Source organism: Rhinatrema bivittatum, chromosome 10 (assembly GCF_901001135.1).
Source record: "Rhinatrema bivittatum chromosome 10, aRhiBiv1.1, whole genome shotgun sequence".
NCBI classification, from domain to species: domain Eukaryota; kingdom Metazoa; phylum Chordata; class Amphibia; order Gymnophiona; family Rhinatrematidae; genus Rhinatrema; species Rhinatrema bivittatum.
In genome coordinates this window covers 45,860,024-45,884,077 of record NC_042624.1, presented here as the reverse complement: position 1 = coordinate 45,884,077, position 24,054 = coordinate 45,860,024, and the positions used below count along the sequence as shown (strand labels likewise).

Genomic DNA, 24,054 nt, shown 5'->3' with positions numbered 1-24,054 from the left:
CTCTAGTCAGATTAGAACTAATGTTTAAATATTGTCTGCAAACTTCAAAAAAAGAGATATCGTAGCAAACAAGCAATGCTGGCAAAGGTCTCCTATTAGAGATTGGGTGACAGCAAGCCAGGATATATTTAAAGCCTCTTAAGTAACCAAAAATGGTCACACAGACTACCTGGATCTCTAAATCTTCCACCCCTAAAAGTCCAAATCTAAACAACAGGATAAAATTCTCAATGTACTTTTATTGTAGTAATTTTTGTATGCAAATAAAAATTAGTAAAAATAATCCAACATATTATGGTTATCATTCAAAGACAAATTACCCCATTGTCCAAAAACATTGCAAGCAGTCCCAAAAATTGCAAACAGTTAAAACAAAACCTTAATATCAGCTGAAGTTTCAGGAAAATGTGCATCAGGGGAATAACAGTCACTTACCTTGACAATTTGATTACTGCCAGATCATCTGATCTCAATGGGTAAGAAGATCTTCTAAACAAGGCCCGCAGAGACGCTAACTTATATTAGTCAAAAATGCTGATATTGCTGTGAAATCCTTCAGGAAGTGATGCTGAAAACAAATAAATCAAAAACAAAAAACTTTAATGTCACCATGCTGACAAACAAATGCACATACTTAGATAATTTTCAAAGGAGTTATCCATGTAAAAGTAATATACTACCATAGCAATTATCAAAACCCATTTACCTGTGATAGGTGCCAGAGGCAGGCATAACTTACAAAATAAAGGTAGGGGGGGGATTTAGGTAGGGCTGGCGGGCGGGTTAGATAGGGAAGGGAGCGGCCTCAGAGGGAACGGAGAAAGCCATCGGGGCTCCCCTAGGGCTCGGCTGGTAAAACCTATTGAAAATTCTATGGCATATATTGTAGCAATTTTCAAAAGTCCGTTTATATGAGCAAAGTGCATTTATATATGTAAAACCCAGTTTTAAATATATAAATAATTTTGAAAATTACACCTTATGATTGTAATACCATTCATTGTGAAATCAAACAGCTTCCAAGTAATGATATAACTGAAAAAAAAATCATATATGTAAATGCCTTCCTAAAAACACACGGGCCGATTCAGTAAAGTCCGCAGGAGAGCGGGCATAGTCTAAATTTAGATATGGACCTATCTGTTGGGCCGATACAGTACAGTGCGCTCCGACAGAGCGCACTGTTTACCTGCCATTGGACGTGCGTTTTCCCTTACCCCTTATTCAGTAAGGGTCGGAAAAAGCGCATCCAACCCACCGAACCTAATAGCGCCCTCAACATGCAAATGCATGTTGAAGGCCCTATTAGGTATTCGCACGCGATTCAGTAAGTAAAATGTGCAGCCAAGCCTCACATTTTACTTTCAGAAATTAGCGCCTACCCAAAGGTAGGCGCCAATTTCTTCAGGTACCGGGAAAGTGCACAGAAAAGCAGTAAAAACTGCTTTTCTGTGCACCCTCCGACTTAATATCATGGCGATATTAAGTTGGAGGGCATTTGCATGTTGAGGGCGCTATTAGGTTCGGCGGGTTGGACACGCTTTTTCCGCCCCTTACTGAATAAGGCGTAAGGGAAAACGCGCGTCCAATGGCTGGTTAACAGTGTGCTCCGTCAGAGCGCACTGTACTGTATCGGCCTGACAGTTAGGTCCATATCTAAATTTAGACCATTTGGAGCCACAGTTTTCAAGCAGTAGACATCACTTCTTTCTGCAATAATAAATGTGAAAAATCGCCATCACAGCAGTTCTTCTATCAATGACAGAAAAATGCAAATCTTGAAACTGATAATACGCATGAAAATGTGCCACCAAAACAGCAGTGTCATGAGTGACTGAAGCAACTATGATGTTCATTTCTTCTACTAACAATCCGAGTAGTTTTACCTACATAAAATTTCTTGCAGGGGCATTCTATAATGTGAATAACCACCACAGTCTGACAAGTTATGATATGATGTAATCTGATAGCACTATTGGTATTCCCATAGCATCAAGCTGCATAGAATCTGGACAGATTGAACAATGACTATATTATATATAGCCAAGACTGACACATTCTTTGAAGAATCCAAATGAACCAAGATGTCTCTCAGATTGGAACCACGTGTAAACATAAAGGGGCAGATTTTAAAAGCCCTACGCATGTAAATCCAGCTGGATTTATGCGCGTAGGGGGGTTATGCACGCCGGGCCTATTTTCAAAAGGCCTGGTGGAACACGTAAAGCCCCAGGACACGAGTATGTCCCCGGGCTTAGTGAAAGGGGTGGGACGGGGCAGGGTGCTGGTCCGGGGGCGGGGGCGGGACTGAGGCTTCCGGCACAGCAGCCATTTGCTGCTCAGCCGGCTGGCACACACAAGTTATGCCTGCCAGAGGCAGGTGTAACTAACAAAATAAAGGTAGGGGGGATTTAGGTAGGGCTGGGGGGGCAGGTTAGATAGGGAAGGGAGCGGCCTCAGATGGTACGGGGAAAGCCATCGGGGCTCCCCTAGGGCTCGGCGCGCGCAAGGTGCACTAGTGTGCACCCTCCTTGCGTGCGCCAACCCCGGATTTTATAATGTAGGCCGTGCGCATAGGTTTTAAAATCTGCCCCAAAATATGGTAGTCTTGAAAGACCGGAAGCTATTGTAATATGTGCCAATGTCGATGGATGGAGGCACAAGTCTCCTGCACACAAACAGAAAACTCATGCCAAAAAAAAGTTCCCCAATGTAAATGTGATATCTCCTTCCTTGCTTTCTAATTTGGCCCAATGTGGATGGGCTAGGCCATTCAGGAGAGCCCTCCCTCCCTCCCTCTCACTTTAAAAAAAGTTGTCTGGACAAAGCAGAACTCACCCACCCTCCTGAATCCTTTCCTATCCATCTAATGTGCCCAAAGCCCTTCAAATTCCCTCCACCCCCCAGACAACCCCAGCTGATGTGGTTGGGCCGGGTCAGGCTATCCGGTGCATCCATTCAATCTCACCTTAAAAAAAAGAATTAGCCATACTGGAGCAGAACTCCCCCACCGCTCCAAATCCACTTGCTACTCATTTAAAATGACCAGAGCCCTCCAAATTCCATCCATCCCCAGGCAATCCTAGCCAGAGAAGATCTTGCCTACTCCAGCAGGGATTCTCCCTCACTGGCAGCCGATTGGTCCCTCCACTGTCATCTCTCAGTCAAAGGACCAATCCCTTTTCAAAACTCTGAAACGTTTGGTCCTTTCACTGACAGCTAATAGTGCAGGGACCAATAGGCAGACAGTGTCCAACAAATTTTGTTTAAGGTGAGAGGGAAGCCCTGATGCTGTGGAATATCAGATTTGACTCAGAAACCATTGCTTTCTGATGATTCTCAGGCTTCTGTTTTGTCAGTAATGTTTTTAGTTTCTGTATGCTCCCTTTGACAAAGATACTTTTGGGATAGAGTATTATTTCTATGCTGATATACAGCATTTACTCTCCATTAAATTAGATTGTGCTTTCTGGCACAACTTTTAATTCATTGTGTGCAAGCAGTGTTCTCCTTGCCACCAGCCCTACCACATCACTTGGGGGTTACCTGGGGATGGGAGGGGGGTGGGTATTTAGAGGGCAGTTTAGATGGGTAGGAGAGAGTTTGGGAGGGTGGGGCAGTTCAAATCCAGCCTGGCAATATATATTTTCTTTTTAAAGGTGAGGAGGATTGGATTTGGCCTGCTTGGGAAGGAAGAGGGGACTCACCTGGTCTGGCTTAACTCGAGTGGGGTTTTGAGCTCTCCTTTCTACCCTGGGAAGTAGAATTCTTGCCTCTGACAATGAGTGAAATTTCCTGCAGTAAAAGGAAAAGTGCTAGGCAGCCTTCCCATTAGCGAGGCTGCTTGTATTGCAGGGGAATGGCTTATAAATTTATTACCCTGCAATTAGCATGAGACATGATATTCTTGCCATGGGTTTTAAATACTGTTTTAGTGTGAATTTTTCTAGTGCTAAAACCCCTGTTACATGCGGGGATTAGGACAGAACAAAAAAACCCATGCTAAGTTAAACCCCATGGTATTGTCAGAGAGGCTTATTACATCCCCAGAGAGCAATATTAAATACTAGGGATGTGAATCGTTTTTTGATGATTTAAAAAAATCGTCAGATATTTTTTAAATCATCAAAAATCGTTAGAGTCGCGATACAATAGAAATTCCCCCGATTTATTGTGAAAAATCATAAATCGGGGGAGGGGGGAGGGCGGGAAAACCGGCACACCAAAACAACCCCTAAACCCACCCTGACCCTTTAAAATGAATCCCCCACCCTCCCGAACCCCCCAAAATGTTTTAAATTACCTGGTGATCCAATGGGGGGATCCCGGCGTGATCTCCCACTCTTGGGCAATTGGCACCATTTTGGCTGCCACTAAAAAAATGGTGCCGATGGCCCGATAAAAAAAAACCCACCCGACCCTTTAAATTGACCCCCTTAGCCTCCCCCACCCTCCCGACCCCCCCCCCCCAAACCTTTTAAAATTACCTGGTGGTCCAGTAGGGGCATGGGGAGCGATCTCCCACTCTCGGGCCATCGGCTGCCACTAATAAAAATGGCGCCGATGGCCCTTTGCTCTTACCATGTGACAGGGTATATGTGCCATTGGCCGGCCCCTGTCACATGGTAGGAGCACTGGATCACCGGCGCCATCATTTACAAACAGGCTCCCAATCACATCCTCAGATGCTCCCTCACCTAAACCAGCTCTCAATCACACAGACACACATGCTCTCTCTTTTTTTTTCTCTATCACACATGCTCTCAAATCACATACTCACATGCTCCCTCACCTAAACCAGCTCTCAATCACACACATACTCTCTTTCACATCTGCAGGCTCTCAATCATTCACATACATGCTCTCTCACACACACACAGGATCTCAAACACACATGCTTGCTCATTCACTCACTCTCCCCCCTCCCCTGAACTAGAGGCAGCAGCAGCATCCTCCACTTCTGTTAGGTTTTGCTCCTCCAGAGGGGAGGAGTTAGCAATCTATTGTAATCTGCTGCTAGATACTCCTGTAGAGGGAGGAGTTAGTAATCTGTTATGAGTCACCATGCAGAGTTGCAATCTGTTAGGGACTGACTCCCGTGGAAGGAGGAGTTTATCAATCTGATATGCTCCGTAGGAGGAACTAGCAATCTTATTTATTTTATTTATTTATTTAGAAACTTTTATATACCGGTATTAGTGGGGACATCATACCGGTTTACATTTGAACAAAAAGGCTTGAAAATACATGTTAACAGGGAAAGGAACTGGGAGAAAGGGATTAACCAAGATCAGTAAGGAAGGAAAGATTAACTTAACAAGAACAATCATAACAATCTTGTTATGATATAGACTGCTGAGTTGGCAATCTGTACCAGCAGAGTGCTAGAGAGGGTACTCAGCTGGAATGGAATGTAAATAGGTGAATCCTTGGGCCAATGGCAGATGACAGCGCCCCCAGGAGGATATCCTGAGAGGGACCACCGGCTAGGATTGGGTATGGAGACAGACACAGATAGTTCTTTTATTAGACAGATTAGTAGAACCACCCGAGGTGGCAGTAGTGAGCTGATATGCCCGGCAGGGCTGAAGTCCCTCAGATACTGGAACTGCGATCCCAGGGTTGCTGTGCTGTAGAAAGACTATAGATAGTGAGTAGACAGGGTATGCTGTATACATAGCCAGTAGTAGATGACAAACTCACATAGGTTCTTAAGGAGGCTCAGTAGCTGGAAAGAATTAGGCCCTCGAGGAGCGAGTACCTGGTTCCAGGGAAAGCTCTGAGAGAGCGGTGGTAACTCACGAATGTCTGTATCTACGATAGCTTCCAGGCAGTAGAGAATCTTCAGAGTATTCAGGAACATGGGCCCTCCAGGAGCGAGTACCAATTCCTATCTGCAATCTGAAATAGAGAAAAGAGAGCGAGGTCCCCGAGGAGCGGGTAACTCTGATAAGTCCGAGGAGACAGAGTAGCGTGGACGAATCCGTATGCGAAAACGAATCCAAATCCGTCCGTTCATCCTTGCTAACTCCATCTCTTAGCAAAAGTGAAGACCTTTTATGTTGGAAGCGGATGACGTCAATACAGGGGAACGCCCCTGAGGTTCGCGCCCTTGCTGGTACATACTTCAGAGCATGCACGCCCTACGTCATCAGGAACATGGCGGATCCACAGCATCGAGCCAGTCCGGGGATGCCGGGGAGAAGCGGCATGGAGACGCCGCAGCAGCAAGCCGTCCATCAGACCCGGAGGGAGACGCCACAGAGGTAGAGAGGGTGAAGCGAGGGTGTAGAGCAGCCACGATCACAACACCAACCCTAAAGGCAGCAGCAACCTACTTCATTTTTAGCCCTCACAGAGAAAGGAGTCCCATCGGCCACGGGGGTTGACGATGTTCTTTGTTTTTCTGCGAGCCGCACTGCTCATTCCTCAGGCCGCGCCTCTCTTCTGGTTCTTCGGGCTGACGCTGACCATACTAGCTTGGTCTTTTCTTCCTGCGCACGCACCCGCTGCTCACCACTTCCTCTTCTGGGCCGCGGGGGGGGGGGGGGGAGGCGGAAGAAGAGAGCATGCCGGTGCCACTGACTCCAGCTGTACTGCAGCGTTCAGCCCTGGTGTAGGACCTATTTTGCTCGGAAGGTGGAGCAGCTGGGTCAGCAGGAGACCGGGAAGTGTGGAGAGACACCTGCGTGCTCTTGGCGACACACTGGTGTGTCGTGACACACCAGTTGAGAACCACTTTAGATAATTTCTTTTTATATTAACCTGTGGGAGATGAATTTCATTCTACAGTTTATCAATCATATGAACTGTAACATCTGAAGAAATAAATGATAATTAATGGTCAAAAATCATTTTATAGTATGCACATTTCTTACAAATTCATGAAAGTATTTTAGTTTAATTTTATTTACTTGATTTATTCTGCTTTTTCAGGCAGATTACATTCAGTTACTGTAGGTGAAAGATAAAGAAGTAAAGGCAGATCAGGTAAAAAGTGTTAGAATTCTATATTAATACTTGACACTGGGACTAATACAAAATAAAGATCAAATTAAACCTTTCCTAGTCATGCATATGCCTCATGTACAGGAGTTTTTTGTATGAAAATAGGCAAAATCAAACAAGCAAATTGGTCAATTCTTTTTATATCAGCAACTAAAACTTGGGAAAGAAGTGCATTCAGAAGTTTTAAATTGACCTAGGAGTCTTAAAAACTCTAAGATAACCCTTATATTCATATAGAGATATTTCATTTTTCAGGTAGGAGAAATTCCATTGTATAATATACAGGACAAGTATCATTATTATGCCTGAGTAGTTCAAGAAAACCGCAGTAAAATTGCAAAACAAATTGTGTTAGCCATTCTGACTTTTAAGAGGGTAATTTTATAACCGTGGGTAACATGCAACAACTACGTATGTATGTTTGCTTTGAAAATTATGCTAAAGTACATGCAGAACCTCACCTGCAGAAAGTTCCATCTGCTTTCTGCAAGACTTAACTTGTGCATTTGAACTTATGCACCTGCTTTTTAAAATCCAAACTCCACCCCACCTCCATCCTCCCAGCAATCCTCTTTTCTTGTGTGCATAGAAGTATGCATTAAATCAGGTGCACAAATCCCAGTCAATTTTATAGCAAGCCAATGTTAATGCTCATAAATAGCTTAGAAACTTCACCTCCAAAAGTGATTTCATTCGTTCGTTGATTGAATGACAACTGATTTGGCAACAATTTCAGTTTCACATTCACTAAAATCTACCAGATCCATTGGATTTATTAGATATTATTAGAACACTTTTCACTCACTTTCTCTTACCATTGGAAAACGTATAGCAATTCATCACGTTAGCTTTATAAAATCCCAATATATCTTGGAAGAGGGATGACCTTGTATTCTGCTCTTGGTCATAAGGAGTTATTTTGAATGGAAGCCTCTAATTGGTCCCGACGTGTATCCAGTTTTCGAGACTGCTTTGCATTTAAAAGCTGTAAGTCTTTTCTGTGGAAAAAGTCATCCATCAGCTTGATGTCAGAGCTGTTTACTCTGAAACAAAAAGGTTTGCTCTCTTCCATTAAAGCCGTCCGTGGTATCTGAGATCCAAGTGTAGCAGTCTAGCACAGCAGTACAAGGCCTAATCACTACCTTTCCTGCTGCTTTGCTACTTCAATAGTGTCGTGACTTTGAAATAATTGAAGAAGCATTTCTTATCAGTCATAGGCTCTTGGTTCTTTGCCTTTCAGGACATTGTCTCAGCTTGGTCCAGCATTGGCATAGAACAGGACTGGTACATTATATTGCATAATGACATGTGTTCAAATGATTAACATCTCTATAGGCAATCAGTATTGTACTCTGCATAGTTACTGTGTTTGTTCACAAATACTTTTAAAAGAAATGTATCAGTTAGCCAGACCTTGAATAAAAATTAACAAATAGTATACAACATGCCAGATAAACTACATGTTACTGATGGCACAATTTTAAAAAATGTGCAGTCTATTAAGAGATAGAGACTATATTTCCTGTAAATTAGCAAAAGCTACTTTAGTATTTCTGGGCCTGATTTACTAAGGAGGCAGTGAATAAAATGACTGTCCCCCTGCCCCACACAACCCCCCCTCCCTTAAGGGTAAAACTGTGGAATAAGTAAAATCTGCTGTAAATTTCCAATATACACAAAATTGATCAAAATCTAAGCATTTGTAAAAGCCTTTACCTAATTCTAACATTTACTTTTATCCATTGTCTCCCCTGTGGCCTGCATACTCCTTGAATCCTTTCCTCCAATTAGAAAAAAAGATGTACCTTATTCTCCCAGATTGTTGATTCCTAATCTAAATATCACCAATGGCAGTTTAGAAAGAACTGACTATTTAAAACATACACTATTTGAGACCCTTATTTTCACACAGATTGGCCAATATATTAAGCTGGCTCCTGTCAGAGAGGATAACTTTCAAAGACCCCCGTAATGCGGCATATATGTCTACACGTGGCCACATGTAAATCTCCGATAGTATTTTATAACCCTTGCATATCATAGACGTGCATATTATAAAGGAGGTGAATCTCTACGCTGCAACATCCTGGATGAGTGAAAATATTCTTACACAGGAATACATGCAACGAATTGAACGTGTATACTTTTCCTACCTATTTAAAAAATACATACACTTATATTTTACGCTCGAAAAAAAAGTAGGACTTCCACAAAACCAATGTATGCATGTCACGTCAGCATATTTTAAAACATGTGTGTGTAACTGAAATTACCAGTTTCTCAACTTCTCCACTAATTCACCCAGTCCTTCTCCAGGTCATCGAGATCCTCCTGGCTCTCCAGCCTGAAGTCCATCCCCCCCCCCCCCCAGTTTACCCAGATCTTCCTTCAAGCCAATAATACACAATAATCAAGTCTGATATCAATTACACAAGTTGCCATAAGTATATGCATAAGTGTCTTTTAAAATAGAAACATGTGCATAACAGATGGCCTTGCCCTGGGATGCTCCCAGATCACCCCTTTTATGCTCATATATGTGTGCATTGCTAAAGTACATGTGTACTTTTGATTTTTATAAAATGTGGCTTGCATGATTAGAGGCTGACATCCATATATGCACATTTTTATGCTTGTAACACTTTGAAAATTACTTCCTAACTGGTTGATTTTAAATCCTCTATGTGCATCGAAGCTGGGAGATACATGTGTGACTTGGCCAGGAGCGCGCTGCGCGGATTTTAAAAAACACGCGAGTACGCGCATGAAGTCACTCATCAAATAGTCTTTATATTGAAATTTTCTGTTACTGGAACCCTGATGGCACTTTTGATAACTTTTGATAATGTACTATTCATTGACATTTTTGTAACAATATTTGTGCCTTACTGTAAACCATTGTGATGGTTTATAACTTAACGATGGTACAGAAAAGATTTTAAATAAATAAATAAATAAATAAATAGATAAATAAATAAATAAATAAATAAATATCTCCCGGTATGTGCAAGCAATTTTCACCAAAAGGGACAGATCATTGGCATAGTCTGGGTGGAGCATGGGCAGGACATGGGCATGCCAGAAATGCACCACGAAGTCTGTGCATAAGTGTTTATGTGCACAAGCGTGTGCAGAGATCCCCTACTGCATAGCTTTACTTCTGCTATAGACGGCGTGTAAGTCATTTAACAGAAAAGAATAGGCTACTCAGTAGGGTTTTAAGACTCGAGGCTAATATGATAAAAGGAAGGCAAGTTAGCTAAGGGGTTTAGAAAGTCCTCTCCTTTACTTGGGCAAACTGGGAACAAACTGGGGAAACAGGTAATTTTGTGTATCTACTAAAATGACCCCACTTACGTGCTCAAGTCTCCATTTGTATGCAGATGCGTGCGTCAATATAAAATTGTGCGCACATGTAACATATTAACATAGTAATGTCGGCAGAAAAAGACCAAAATGGTCCACCTAGTATGCCCAGCAAGCTTCCCAAGGCAGTAACTGCCGCTCTGTGCAGGTTCCCGATTTTATAACACGCGCGCATGTTATAAAATCGCTGCATCCATGTGCATGTGTATGATATAAAATCGCTCCATCCAGCCAGCAAATGCACACGGGTCTTAAAATCTACTTGTAAGATTTTAGTAACTACAAATGTTTACAAGTTATTAATAATTATCTGGAAAACATATTTGTAATATGCGGAATGCAGCTCTTAAATATGTACTGGGATAAACCAAAGTGTATTGCAAGAGACACCTAAATGGTTCTTAATATATTTTTTTACTCACTGTATCGTATATACATTTTTATGATGTTCTTTACACAAGTGTAGTGGTTTTCTTAAAATAGCACTGCAAAACAAAATCAGGGCATACTACAGAATAATATGTGCTCTTATAGAGTCTCATGTTCCCTAAATAAACATACACCTTGCAAACTGATCGAATGAGCTAGAAGACGTCAAAGAGTCATTATGTGAGCCAGAGTCTATGTGAGTTATTTCAGGGAATAATAAACTATGCCAGGAAGACATTGATTCAATACTTAAAAAGATTAGATGGGAACTCAGAGTAAAATGTGGTTATCAAAGAGAACTATAACAATTATAAACGCATCTTTTCCAAGCTTGGGCCCAAGGTTATGTGAAACAGAGCAGTGCAGAATTTGCAGACATTAAGGAGACAATTTTGAATAGCCTGGGATTTCTGCAATGCATGCAGGCAGGTTTAGCCCATATATGCAGGAGTAAAATAGCATTTACACGTTTGAAAATTGAATGCGCCAATGCTTTTTTTTGCTCCCTGACTGAAACATGCCCATTGGAACACCCCTTTTAAAACGGCTAAAAGAATATTCACCATGGAAGGTGATGCATACTTTTAGCTGGGCAAAGGAGCAATCTTCCTACAGGCTAACTTCCCTAGGAAAATCCTTATTTGTCCATGTAAGTGGCTTTCAAAATTGTCTTCCTTGGATTGATTCAAATGAGTTTGGAACTTACAAACATTTTTAACTGAAAAATAGCTCTTGAGCTTACAAAATACAAATCACATCCTATGTTTAAAAAAAAAAAATCAACCAGAGGCCCGCATGTATCCGGACTGATATGGGAAATCTGAGGCAGTGATTACAAACTCAAGAAGATTGTGAAGTTGTTTTTTTTTCAGGTAGTGCTACAGGAAGAAATGCTGACTATTTCAAGGCCCTTTGGTTCAATACTCACAGTGGCCCCCCTCCTGCTCACAAGGCAAACTCTCCAAAAAGACACTCTCTATATCAGTGCTGTTGTTCAAAATAAAATTATTTATTGACTGATGGCAGAGAAATAAAAGTCAAAATAAGAATCACTTTGAATAGTGTTCCAAAAAATGAACAGAACTTTTTCACCTCTTGACCCCAAAACAGGTCGACTCTTTGGAATGCGTACCACTTCCACTCTGGCTCCTCCAAGTTGCTGTAATCTTTTCCTACAAGGTCCTTTTCTCTTTCAGAGTTTCAGGCTGATTGCAGCTTAATCAGACTTTGACTGTGGGGAACATTTTCCAGGCAGGATGCCCTTTCTCTGGCGCCTCCCAGTACATTGGTCCCCCAGCTCATAGGACCCTTCTTCTATCTTCACCCTTCAGGATTTCCAGGAATTCCTGTTCTACAACCCTTCTCTTCAACTCTCCTCTGAGCTTTCTCTGTGGAGAGACCAGACCTGTGGTGCCATGCAGTGAAGACCTAGTTCCAATTTCAAGCAGAAATCCAGATCTTAGATTCCTCTGCTTCTCCCACACACCCTTCTGCGCAAAGTGTTTTCTGCTCTCATCCCTCCCAGTGGGGAGTGGTGCTCCTCCTTAGCGCACTGACACTATGCTGACATCACAGACAGGCAAGGTTTATTGAGACCTCTGTCAGATTAAGGGCACTCAAACCAGCTGAAGCCACATACTGGATGTTTGTAAGGGGCAGGGATATTTTCCTCGGGGCAGAAAATGGGCATCCCTTACATATCTATATACACCTTTTAGGGGATATTAAATGGTACACAAGGCTGACAGAGCCAGCAGTTCAGAGCCACACCAATATGTCAGTCCTCTCTCTCTGTCCATGCCTGCTGGTGAATTACAAGGGCCTAAAGGTAGGCGCTAGTTTCTGCTGGCACCAGGAAAGTGCACAGAAAAGCAGTAAAAATTGCTTTTCTGTGCATCAATGACACCGGAAGGCAGAGGAGGGAGGTTCTTGAAGTCAAATTTAGACAGGTAGAAAACTAAAATACAGAAACTCCAGGGTAGCAATCTCAGAAATGTTTTCTGTTGCAGACACAGGACTTCAGAGTCTCAATGCATAAATGAGACAATGGTACAAAGAAGAGGATTTTATATTTTTTAGGAATTAGGGAAGGAAGGAGCCTATTCTGTAAGGAAGGCCTCCAATTTAACCTGCTTAGAACCCAGATGCTGGGACTAACATTTAAAAAGGATATAGAGCAGCTTTTAATCTAGATCATGGGGAAAGGACTAGAGTCGCTCAGGAGCATGTGGTTCAGAGTGAGGTATGTTCAAAGAATACAGAGAGAAATCGAATATCTTGATAGAGAGGTTGTGATAGAGTCAGAAGGAGTCTAGGTACAATTAGATAAAGATCATACAGAGATATATGACTCTATACTCATTTCAACTGCTAAGCAGGTTTTATTTATTTTTATATGCCGATGTTCAGAGGATACATCACATCGGTTTACAATAAATAAGATATACAATTCAGTAAAACTAATCACAATAAACAATAAATACAATAAAAATTCAACATATCGTAAAATACAATTCAATATCATAAAATACAATTAAAAGCTATCTAAAATTCTTAATGGTCCTGTAAAACGGTTAAGTGAGTTATGGGCATGACAATTGAGGAATTAAGTGTATCGCCAGATGTTAAGTGAAACCTTGTTGAAAGAGCCAGGTTTTAATGCCTTTCTTGAATGTTCTGATATTTGGCTCCGTTCTTAGCTCTTGCGGAAGTGAATACCATAACTGTGGACCTGCAATTGATATGGCTCTTTGTCTTACAGCGTTTAGGTGTGCTGATTTGGAGGAAGGTATAGGTAGAGCCCCATTGCTTGCAGATCTTGTAGTTCTCTGTGGAGTGCCATTCCATTTTATCGTTATATAGGGTTTTATGAATTAATGATAGTGTTTTGAACTGGGAACAATATATGATTGGGAGCCAGTGTAGATCTTTTAAGATTGGGGTTATATGTTCTGTTTTTTTAGTATTTGTTAGAATTCTAGCAGCCGAGTTTTGCAAGAATTGAAGGGGTCTAATGGTGGAAGCAGGAAGGCCTAAGAATACAGCAATGCAGTAGTCTATTTTCAAGAAAAGGAGTGCTTGCAGAACTGTTCTAAAATCATGATTGTGGAGGAGCGGTTTTAATTTTTTTAAAACATGTAACTTAAAATAACCGTCTTTAATTAGATTATTTATCCAGTTTTTGCAGTTCAGTTCGCTATCAAGTATGACACCCAGGTCTTTGACTTCATGAGCAATTATGAATAGAATTAAAAAACATACTCTGACTTGGCTGTATGCAAGTCTATATGTTGGATTCCATAATAATAAACAAAAATGTATATATACATGGAGAGGTGTGCAACCTTTATAAGAATAAAGATGCTATTTAAAACAATTTAAGCAATGAACAAGGTATCAAAGCTGTACAGTGTATCAAAGTGTGTACATCTGTTTGATGCCTCTTGCCACACAATGGGCTTCAAGCATTTTCAAAATAAGCACTTAATTTATTATCATTTACATGTTATTGAACTATATTGCAACTCTTATTTATGTATCTCTTTATTATATCATCGTCTATTATGAAAACTCTCCCAAAAGCAACAAATTTCAAAGAAGTTCCCTAAACAAGATAAAACCTATACTTATCTTGTCACATAGTATTCTTCTCAACTTGTATTTCATGAATCATTGCAAAAAAAAAAAAAGAGTGAGCAAACATGCCCGAACCCTTAATTTTCCCAACAAAGACCCATGTATTGACGGGTTCCATATTAGGCATAATCACCCAGAAAAGAGAGTCACTGTGGACAATACTTTGAAATCCTCAGCCCAGTCACAGCAGTGGTCAAAAAAGCAAATAGAATGTTAGATATTATTAGGAAAGGAATGGAAAATAAAATGGAAGATGATATAATGCTCCTGTATTGATCCATGGTGCAACCACACCTTGAGTAGTATGTGCAGTTCTGGTTGTATCATCTCAAAAAGATAAAGCAGAACAGGAAAAGGTATAGAGAAGGGCAATCAAAATGATAAAGCAGTTGGAATGGATTTCCTATGAGAAAAGGCAAACCGGAAGCCAATCCAAGATGGCTGTGTAGCAAACAGAAGAAACAAGATTGGTGTGTGAGAGAAAGAATATTGTTAGAATAAAGGTTCTTTCTCTCACACACCAATCTTGTTTCTTCTGTTCGCTATGAGAAAAGGCTAAATTGGTTAGGACTCTTCAGCCTCAAGAAGAAATGGTTCAGAGGAGACCTTAATAGAGGTCTACAAAACCTTGATTGGTGTGTGACAGTTAAAAAGGTAATGGTTATCTACACTTTCAAATAGTACTAGGACTAGGAGTGACTCCATTTAAAACTAACCGGAAGACGTATATTTTCAGTCAGCATACAATTAAACTGGAATTTATTTCCAGAGGATGGAGGGAAAGCAGTTAGAATAGCTGGGCTTATAAAGGGCTTAAACAAGTTTCTGGAGGAAACCATCGGTCACAGATGACTGCTACTGCGTCTACTCACGTCCTGCACCATCCTGCTTCCCTCTCCGGGCCTGCTTGCGGCAGAGGCTAGTCTCTACTGTCGTGTACCCCATGGTTCCTCGGGGCAGTTGGGACTCCATCCCCACCCATGACGACTCTGGGCCTTCCTAGGCTCGTGTGCACCACTGGGCCCTCTTTTGAAGCTTCTACGGCGAGAACCTCGGGGGCGTACCTGATTGATGATGACATTAGATCAGGGTTCTTAAGCTCCATCTTCTCCCTCAGCTAGCCAACTTGGCAACGAGTTCCTTCGCTACTCTTCGAGCTCCTATCCCATGGACCTGTGATGATGCTACTGGACCCTGCTTGGAACCCGTTCCTCAGGGGCCAGCATGTGCGCTCTACGGACACTTGTTTCCTGGCTTCCCCTGCTCCTCGGGCTGGCCCTGCGCCTTCCAGAAGTCCTATCTTGCTGGCTTCCTGCTCCTCGGGCTGCCTCTGGGAATGCCTTCACCACTTGGGAGTTCTATCTCTGTGCTTCCCCGCTCCTTGAGACAGTACCTACGTTCTATACAGAGACTGTCAGTGCCTCTCCACTCCTTGGGGCAGTGCCTACATTCTATACAGAGACTCTCAGTGCTTCCCCGCTCCTCAGGGCAGTACCCTTGATTCTACCACCAGTCACTACCGGCACCTCCTGCTCCTCGGGCTGGTCTATGTCATCATCTGGAGACCTGACGGGCTTCCGTGCTCTGAGGGTTAGCCTATGTCATTGCATCAGTACCTGCTTCATTGCGCAGCTCTGCCCCTCGGGGTTGCCTCTACGGAATACCTCCTGTCTCTTGCTTCCCGCTCCACGGGCCTGCCTAGCGCACCCCCTTCGGACGTCTCTGCCCAGGTACTGATCTCCAGCCTGCCTACTTACTGTGGGGATTCCTCCTGGCTGTCTCTCCTACCCCACTCCTCAGGACCTCTCCACAGATTCACCCAGTTTCCCTGCTGTGCCTGACCTCGCCTCCCGACGGTGTGGACCTGTGGGGCTCCTCCCCATGGGTGGTAACAACTCTCACCTCGGGCCAAGGTTCCACAAACCCACAAACCATTATATTATTATTAGCCATGTAGATTTCAGAAAGCTACTGCTTTTCCCTAGTTGTGAGAATGAAGGATGGATCTATTGTGTTTGGGATTCTACTGGGCTCTTGCGACTTGAATTGGCCATTGTTGGAGACAGGATGCTGAATTTAATGGACCTTTCATTTGACCATTCTTGGTTTTCTTGTTCTTGGTCATTTCTTATTTTACCTTACACTAAATTTACCAAAGGTATTGGGCCCTGGTAAATTTAGCAATTAGTGCAAGGTGTTGTTTTATGTTCCATTTAGCACAGAGCTCTGGACCTCAGGACTCCGATTCTCCCATCACAACCTCCAGTCTCCACCCCTCCCCTCCCCAACACAAGAAGTCATCTTTGGCCTACTTTCTTACTCACTTCAAAACAAAAGCTGCCACTTCTAGTCCCAATCCCTTAGGTCTCCTATCCCCCAGACAAATTGACCCTCCAGGCCCCCCTCCCACTTCCCTGGACTTTACATTAACCTTATAGCCAGAGTTCTCCAAATCATTGTTGGAAGGATGTAATGCAGTGGTCCCCAAACCTGTCCTGGAGGGCCACCAGCCAGTCGGGTTTTTGGGATATCCTCAATGAATATGCATGAGAGAAAATGTACATGTTATGGAAGCAGTTCATGCAAATTTTCTCTCATGCATATTCATTGAGCATATCCCAAAAACCCGACTGTCTGGTGGCCCTCCAGGACAGGTTTGGGGACCCCTGATGTAATGCTTGCATCTCCTTCTGGCACTAATGCAAAATATTGCATGTCATTTAGTGACTTTGCAACTACATTTATTTTCTTATTTCTTTAATACATCTTAAGTTTATTTATTTAGACAAAAAAGACAGTTGATCTAGGAATAGTACCATAGGCAGGCTCAGTAGAACAAAGAGACAGGTTGATTTTTTTAAATATCTAGTTAGCATTTACTTATTATATTTTTGGCCCTCTAAACCACCATCCTAAAAAGCATTCAATGCTTGTTTTGATTCTTTACTTAGATGGAATGACATTAAAACCAGAAGAATTAAGCTTGATCAACTTGCACAACTCCATTCTATTAAAAGTAGGAGAATTGTACCAGAAAGCAGATAATGTATATGAAAATATGAAGAATCATAGAAAAATACAGCAGGAAAGGAATGAAAGGTCCATCTAGTCTGCCTTAGGGATGTGAATCGTTTTTTAACGATTAAAATTATCGTCCGATAATTTTAATATCGTCTTAAATCGTTATAGAACACGATACAATAGAAATTCTAACGATTTATCGTTAAAAATCGTTAAATCGTGTTAGTGCGCACTAACTCCGAGTTAGTGCGCACTAACTGAAAATGATACAAATTGACACTTTCCAGGTCAGTAAAGGTCAGTTAGGAATGAATGTGTGTTCCTATTGGCTGGCTGCCCTCTTATCTATTGATGTTAACCAGGTTCCCACTGAGGTGATGGTTGGGGGGATGGGAAATGGAAATGGAAACTCAGGAACACTAACAGAAAATGATACAAATTATTGACACTATCCAGGTCAGTAAAGGTCAGTTAGGAATGAATATGTATTCCTATTGGCTGGCTGCCCTCTTATCTATTGATGTTACCAAGGTTCCAACTGAGGTGATGGTTGGGGGGATAGGAAATGAAAACTGTTGGTAGTTGACAAAAAAAGTAATGTGATCAGTCAATATGACTAGAACCTGTGCCCTATTCCTGATACCAGGGGTGTTGTGATCTTCCTGCACTCAGTGCCCTATCCCTGATACCAGTCTGAGACAGCTCCCTCCCTGCATTACTAGTGAGAGGCTGGCTTCACAGACAGGGGGGGGAGCTGCCTGACCCTCACTCCTGACTTCCCCCATGTCCCAGCTAGTGAATGGTGTGTGGGTGAGGGGGGGGGGGATGGTGAAGTCTGAGACAGCTCCCTCCCTGCATTACTAGTGAGAGGCTGGCTTCACAGACAGGGGGGAGCTGCCTGACCCTCACTCCTGACTTCCCCCATGTCCCAGCTAGTGAATGGTGTGTGGGTGAGGGGGGAGGGAGGATGGTGAAGTCTGAGACAGCTCCCTCCCTGCATTACTAGTGAGAGGCTGGCTTCACAGACAGGGGGGAGCTGCCTGACCCTCACTCCTGACTTCCCCCATGTCCCAGCTAGTGAATGGTGTGTGGGTGAGGGGGGAGGGACGATGGTGAAGTCTGAGACAGCTCCCTCCCTGCATTACTAGTGAGAGGCTGGCTTCACAGACAGGGGGGAGCTGCCTGACCCTCACTCCTGACTTCCCCCATGTCCCAGCTAGTGAATGGTGTGTGGGTGAGGGGGGAGGGAGGATGGTGAAGTCTGAGACAGCTCCCTCCCTGCATTACTAGTGAGAGGCTGGCTTCACAGACAGGGGGGAGCTGCCTGACCCTCACTCCTGACTTCCCCCATGTCCCAGCTAGTGAATGGTGTGTGGGTGAGGGGGGAGGGACGATGGTGAAGTCTGAGACAGCTCCCTCCCTGCATTACTAGTGAGAGGCTGGCTTCACAGACAGGGGGGAGCTGCCTGACCCTCACTCCTCCGGGGTATTGTGATCTTCCTGCACACAGTGCCCTATCCCTGATACCAGGGGTGTTGTGATCTTCCTGCACACAGTGCCCTATCCCTATTAATACCAGGAGTGTTGTGATCTTCCTGCACACAGTGCCCTATTCCTGATACCAGGAGTGTTGTGATCTTCCTGCACACAGTGCCCTATCCCTGATACCGGGATGTGTGCAAGAAGATCCCAACACCCCTGGTATTAGGGATAGGGCACTGTGTGCAGGAAGATCACAACACTCCTGGTGCCAGGGATAGGGCACTGTGTGCAGGAAGATCACAACACCCCTGGTGTCAGGGTTAGGGCACTGTGTGCAGGAAGATCACAACACTCCTGGTATTAATAGGGATAGGGCACTGTGTGCAGGAAGATCACAACACCCCTGGTGCCAGGGATAGGGCACTGTGTGCAGGAAGATCACAACACTCCTGGTATTAATAGGGATAGGGCACTGTGTGCAGGAAGATCACAACACCCCTGGTGCCAGGGTTAGGGCACTGTGTGCAGGAAGATCACAACACTCCTGGTATTAATAGGGATAGGGCACTGTGTGCAGGAAGATCACAACAACCCTGGTGCCAGGGTTAGGGCACTGTGTGCAGGAAAATCACAACACTCCTGGTATTAATAGGAATAGGGCACTGTGTACATGAAGATCACAACACCCCTGGTGCCAGGGATAGGGCACTGTGTGCAGGAAGATCACAACACTCCTGGTATTAATAGGGATAGGGCACTGTGTGCAGGAAGATCACAACACCCCTGGTGCCAGGGTTAGGGCACTGTGTGCAGGAAGATCACAACACTCCTGGTATTAATAGGGATAGGGCACTGTGTGCAGGAAGATCACAACAACCCTGGTGCCAGGGTTAGGGCACTGTATGCAGGAAAATCACAACACTCCTGGTATTAATAGGAATAGGGCACTGTGTACATGAAGATCACAACACCCCTGGTGCCAGGGATAGGGCACTGTGTGCAGGAAGATCACAACACCCCTGGTGTCAGGGTTAGGGCACTGTGTGCAGGAAGATCACAACACACCTGGTATTAATAGGGATAGGGCACTGTGTGCAGGAAGATCACAACACCCCTGGTGCCAGGGTTAGGGCACTGTGTGCAGGAAGATCACAACACTCCTGGTATTAATAGGGATAGGGCACTGTGTGCAGGAAGATCACAACACCCCTGGTGCCAGGGTTAGGGCACTGTGTGCAGGAAGATCACAACACTCCTGGTATTAATAGGGATAGGGCACTGTGTGCAGGAAGATCACAACAACCCTGGTGCCAGGGTTAGGGCACTGTGTGCAGGAAAATCACAACACTCCTGGTATTAATAGGGATAGGGCACTGTGTGCAGGAAGATCACAACACCCCTGGTGCCAGGGTTAGGGCACTGTGTGCAGGAAGATCACAACACTCCTGGTATTAATAGGGATAGGGCACTGTGTGCAGGAAGATCACAACACCCCTGGTGCCAGGGTTAGGGCACTGTGTGCAGGAAGATCACAACACTCCTGGTATTAATAGGGATAGGGCACTGTGTGCAGGAAGATCACAACACCCCTGGTGCCAGGGTTAGGGCACTGTGTGCAGGAAGATCACAACACTCCTGGTATTAATAGGGATAGGGCACTGTGTGCAGGAAGATCACAATACCCCTGGTATCAGGGTTAGGGAACAAGTTCTAGTCACATTGACTGATCACATTACTTGTTTTGTCAAGCTACCAACTGTTTCCATTTCCCATCCCCCATATACTGTCAGTGGGAAGCTTGGTAACATGAATAAATAAGAGGGCAGCCAATAGGAATACATATTCATTCCTGAACTGACCTTAACTGACCTGAAAAGTGTCAAATTGTATCATTTTCAGTTAGTGCGCACTAACTCCCGTTAGTGCGCACTAATCAGAAAAAACGATTTTTAACGATTTTTTAACTAAAAAATCGTGCCTAACACGATTTTCTTGCCCTGCCACACGATTTCTATCGTTAAGACGATATGGAAAACGATTCACATCTCTAGTCTGCCTATTCATCTTGCAATACTGCAGAACCTACATGAGTTCAGGATTTCTTCTTGTGACCACGCATCCTCTGTGCATATTTCATGTTCTCTTGAATTCCATTAACGATTTGGCGTCCACCATCTCCACTGCAAGACCAGTGATAGATTTAGGATTTTGTCACCCCTAGGCACTGTTGATGCTGTTTCCTTCCTCTGTACCTCCCTTCCCACTTTCCCTGCCCCTCCCCCTTCTGCCATGGACAAGGGACAAGGGAGCAAAAGGTCAAATGCAGAGCCTTTTTTAATCTGCTCTGCTTGTTCCCGGCTCACCTCTTCTCCTCATGTCCCTGAATGACTGGAGGAGAGGGGCTAGATTAGGGAGCAAAGAGCTTCCTGCTGTGTGCTCTGGCCTCATCCCTCTCCTCCTGTTCTCTGAACTGGGAGGGAAGCAGCTAAAGCAGAAAGTAGAAGGCTGTTCTCTGTTGAGTGAGATTCAGCATAACTGGGTCTGCTGCCCCTCAGATATTTGCCACCCTAGGCACAGGCCTCGTTCCCTATTAGCAAACTCAGGCCAGTGCAAGAAACTTTCATGTATCTATTCCCTTTCTGTGAAAAATGTCCTAATGGTACTCAATCATTGCCATGTTATAACAAATCTAGATATTGTATTCTATTATGCCTGCAAATTTAATTAAGCCTTAAAAATGAAGATATGGGATTTAATTTTAGTTTGAGTTTATTCTGATTTAGAAATTACTCTGGACTTTTTCTCATCTGATTTTAGCTGACTTGCTGAGAAGTGAAATACAATTAAAGCCTTGCTTCAGAATCCAAAGTTGCTTTAAATTTAAGTGAAGAATAGGACGCAGCAGGAATTAATTGAAGCCAAGGCTTTATTCCACTGAAGGCAGGTCACTGCAGGAACTGTCTCAGCTTCCTTTTGAATTATGTCTCTATTAGTTCTAAGCTAATCCCACAGTGCTCTGACCTGCCTGCATAGAATCTAGGCTGGATTGTTTCAGAAGGAGCTCTGAAGCAGTCAGATGATCAGGACTCCTTTTGGCAGTCTCCATTTGCAGGGCAAATGGGAATGCCCATGAAATTTACAACAGCCTTCAGCTGTACTTTTGATCCACCTAGGAATAATTTCTCTCTCTGACCCAATCCTAGAAGCAGCAGCAATTTACCAAAAAATTTTTAAAAAGCGTATTTGCATTACTGTGCTATATTTTCAGCATATGAACCTCTTTCAAGGTATTTGTTCTGTTTTGCCTTTGCTGCTCTCTGTCCTGGAACAATATCTTTGTAAAGAATGACTTCATTGAAGGCAGTCAATAACCATTAATACAGGCTCTTTATCTGAAAAAAGATGCAAGAGAAACATGGGGGTAACCTGCATGGAGCTGCAGTTACTACCTTGAGAAGCTTGCTGTGCAGACTAGATGGACCATTTTGGTCTTTTTCTGCCGTCATTAATATGTTACTATGTTACTATGACTTGTGATCAAAAGAAAGCATTATAATTAGGGTTTCTGATTTTAAGTTTAACCAATAAAGCCCAATAACATACCCTGATGCAAAACAATAAAATAAAATAGGTGTTTTTTAAATAAACATTGGAAAAACACCACTTTCCCTAGCACTCTCTCACACCCCTTTTGCTTAGCCTGGATCCTCCACTTGGTTTTTGTACCTTTTCCATGCTAAAACTTCTTCAGCTGCACACATTTAAATATTTGATTCAGCATGAAAAGGGACCTGTCCTGCAAAAACACTGATAAACATCATATTTGGTACCCACAAAGAACCCCTAATTAGCTGGAAAATAAACACCTAAATTTACAATTTATAAACACCTTACATCAGAGGCTGTAATTATAATATAGGTAACAATAGGTAAAATGGCTGTCAAATTTAGATTCTAGTCAAGATATTTATAATGGGAAAAAAAACCGTGCCTTGCAAGTATAACCTATTTTCTCCAGATAGTGCATTCTAGGCCTTAAGGGGCCAGCTCATTAAAGCTTTTTTCTCATTCTGTGCTAATACAGTAGACAGAGATGCTCAGAGTCTATCTTTTGAACAGAATTTAAATTACAAAATAAGGACTTTTTCTTACTTACAGTCTAGGCATTTTATGGAACAGCTCTCTATCAAATATTCAACAGAAATGAAAGGGAGAGAGTTTCATTCTTTTGTTAGAACATCTGTTAGCTGTGGGAATTCCCTTCCAGCCATCTAGTTTAGCACTGGGGAATAAGCAGATAAGCATGTGAGGATGTTTTCTCTAGCTTGGTGAGATGGCTCTGTGACAATATAGGGCCTGAAAACATACAAATGAGCCTTACTTTTTTTTATTTTTTAGCTATGGGTGCCCTGCTGATGTTCCACAAGGAAACTCAATTCAGGCTGATGTGCAGATGGTTTATTTTACCAGCAAAAGGTTGTCAGGACCAGGGGTAAATTGCAGGAAAAAATCATCCCAGGGGATTTTTTTTCAAAACTGGCCCACAAGATATCTGTCTGACTTCTTTGTGCACTTTCCTTGCAGCATGTGTTTCAACAGTTCCCAAAAGCACACAAAACTGACCCTTCATAGGTATAACATGAGACCTGGAGCCTGGCAGAACTGAGCCATAAAATCTCCAACATAAATGCCACATTTTTCCTAAATAAATTAGTAGAACACACCCTAGACCAGAGGTGAGCAAATGGAGCCACGTGCCCTCTTTCATCCATGCAATCGGTTGCCATCTGCCCACAAGTCTGGTTACATCTCTCATAATTACATCTTGGATTCCTGGTCTGGTTTTAAAGATTCTTGCCAACCAATCAGCTCTTCAACCAGTTACCAAGTAATGTGACAACCACACTAACAGCCAGTATCAGACACACACATAATCTTTCAGACACAAAGAGGTTCACACACACACACTCTTGTTCTCAGTGTATGGGTGTGTCATAGAGAAAGTATGTGTATGGGTATCTTTGTGTGTCAGGGAAAAAAAGACACTCACACACTCTCTCTCTGAAACACACATTCTGTCATTGTGCTGCTGATGCTCATATGCTCACACAG

At 43.1% G+C, this 24,054-nt stretch overlaps 1 long non-coding RNA gene across 1 annotated transcript in view; it reads right to left on the bottom strand.

The window, feature by feature from the left end:
- Positions 1–441: 441 nt before the first annotated feature.
- Positions 442–24,054, bottom strand: part of LOC115100066 — a 251,836-nt gene continuing 228,223 nt past the window's right edge. Inside the window, exon 3 of the long non-coding RNA XR_003858951.1 lies at positions 442–568. This is a non-coding gene — a long non-coding RNA (uncharacterized LOC115100066). The remainder of the gene's footprint in view (positions 569–24,054) is intronic.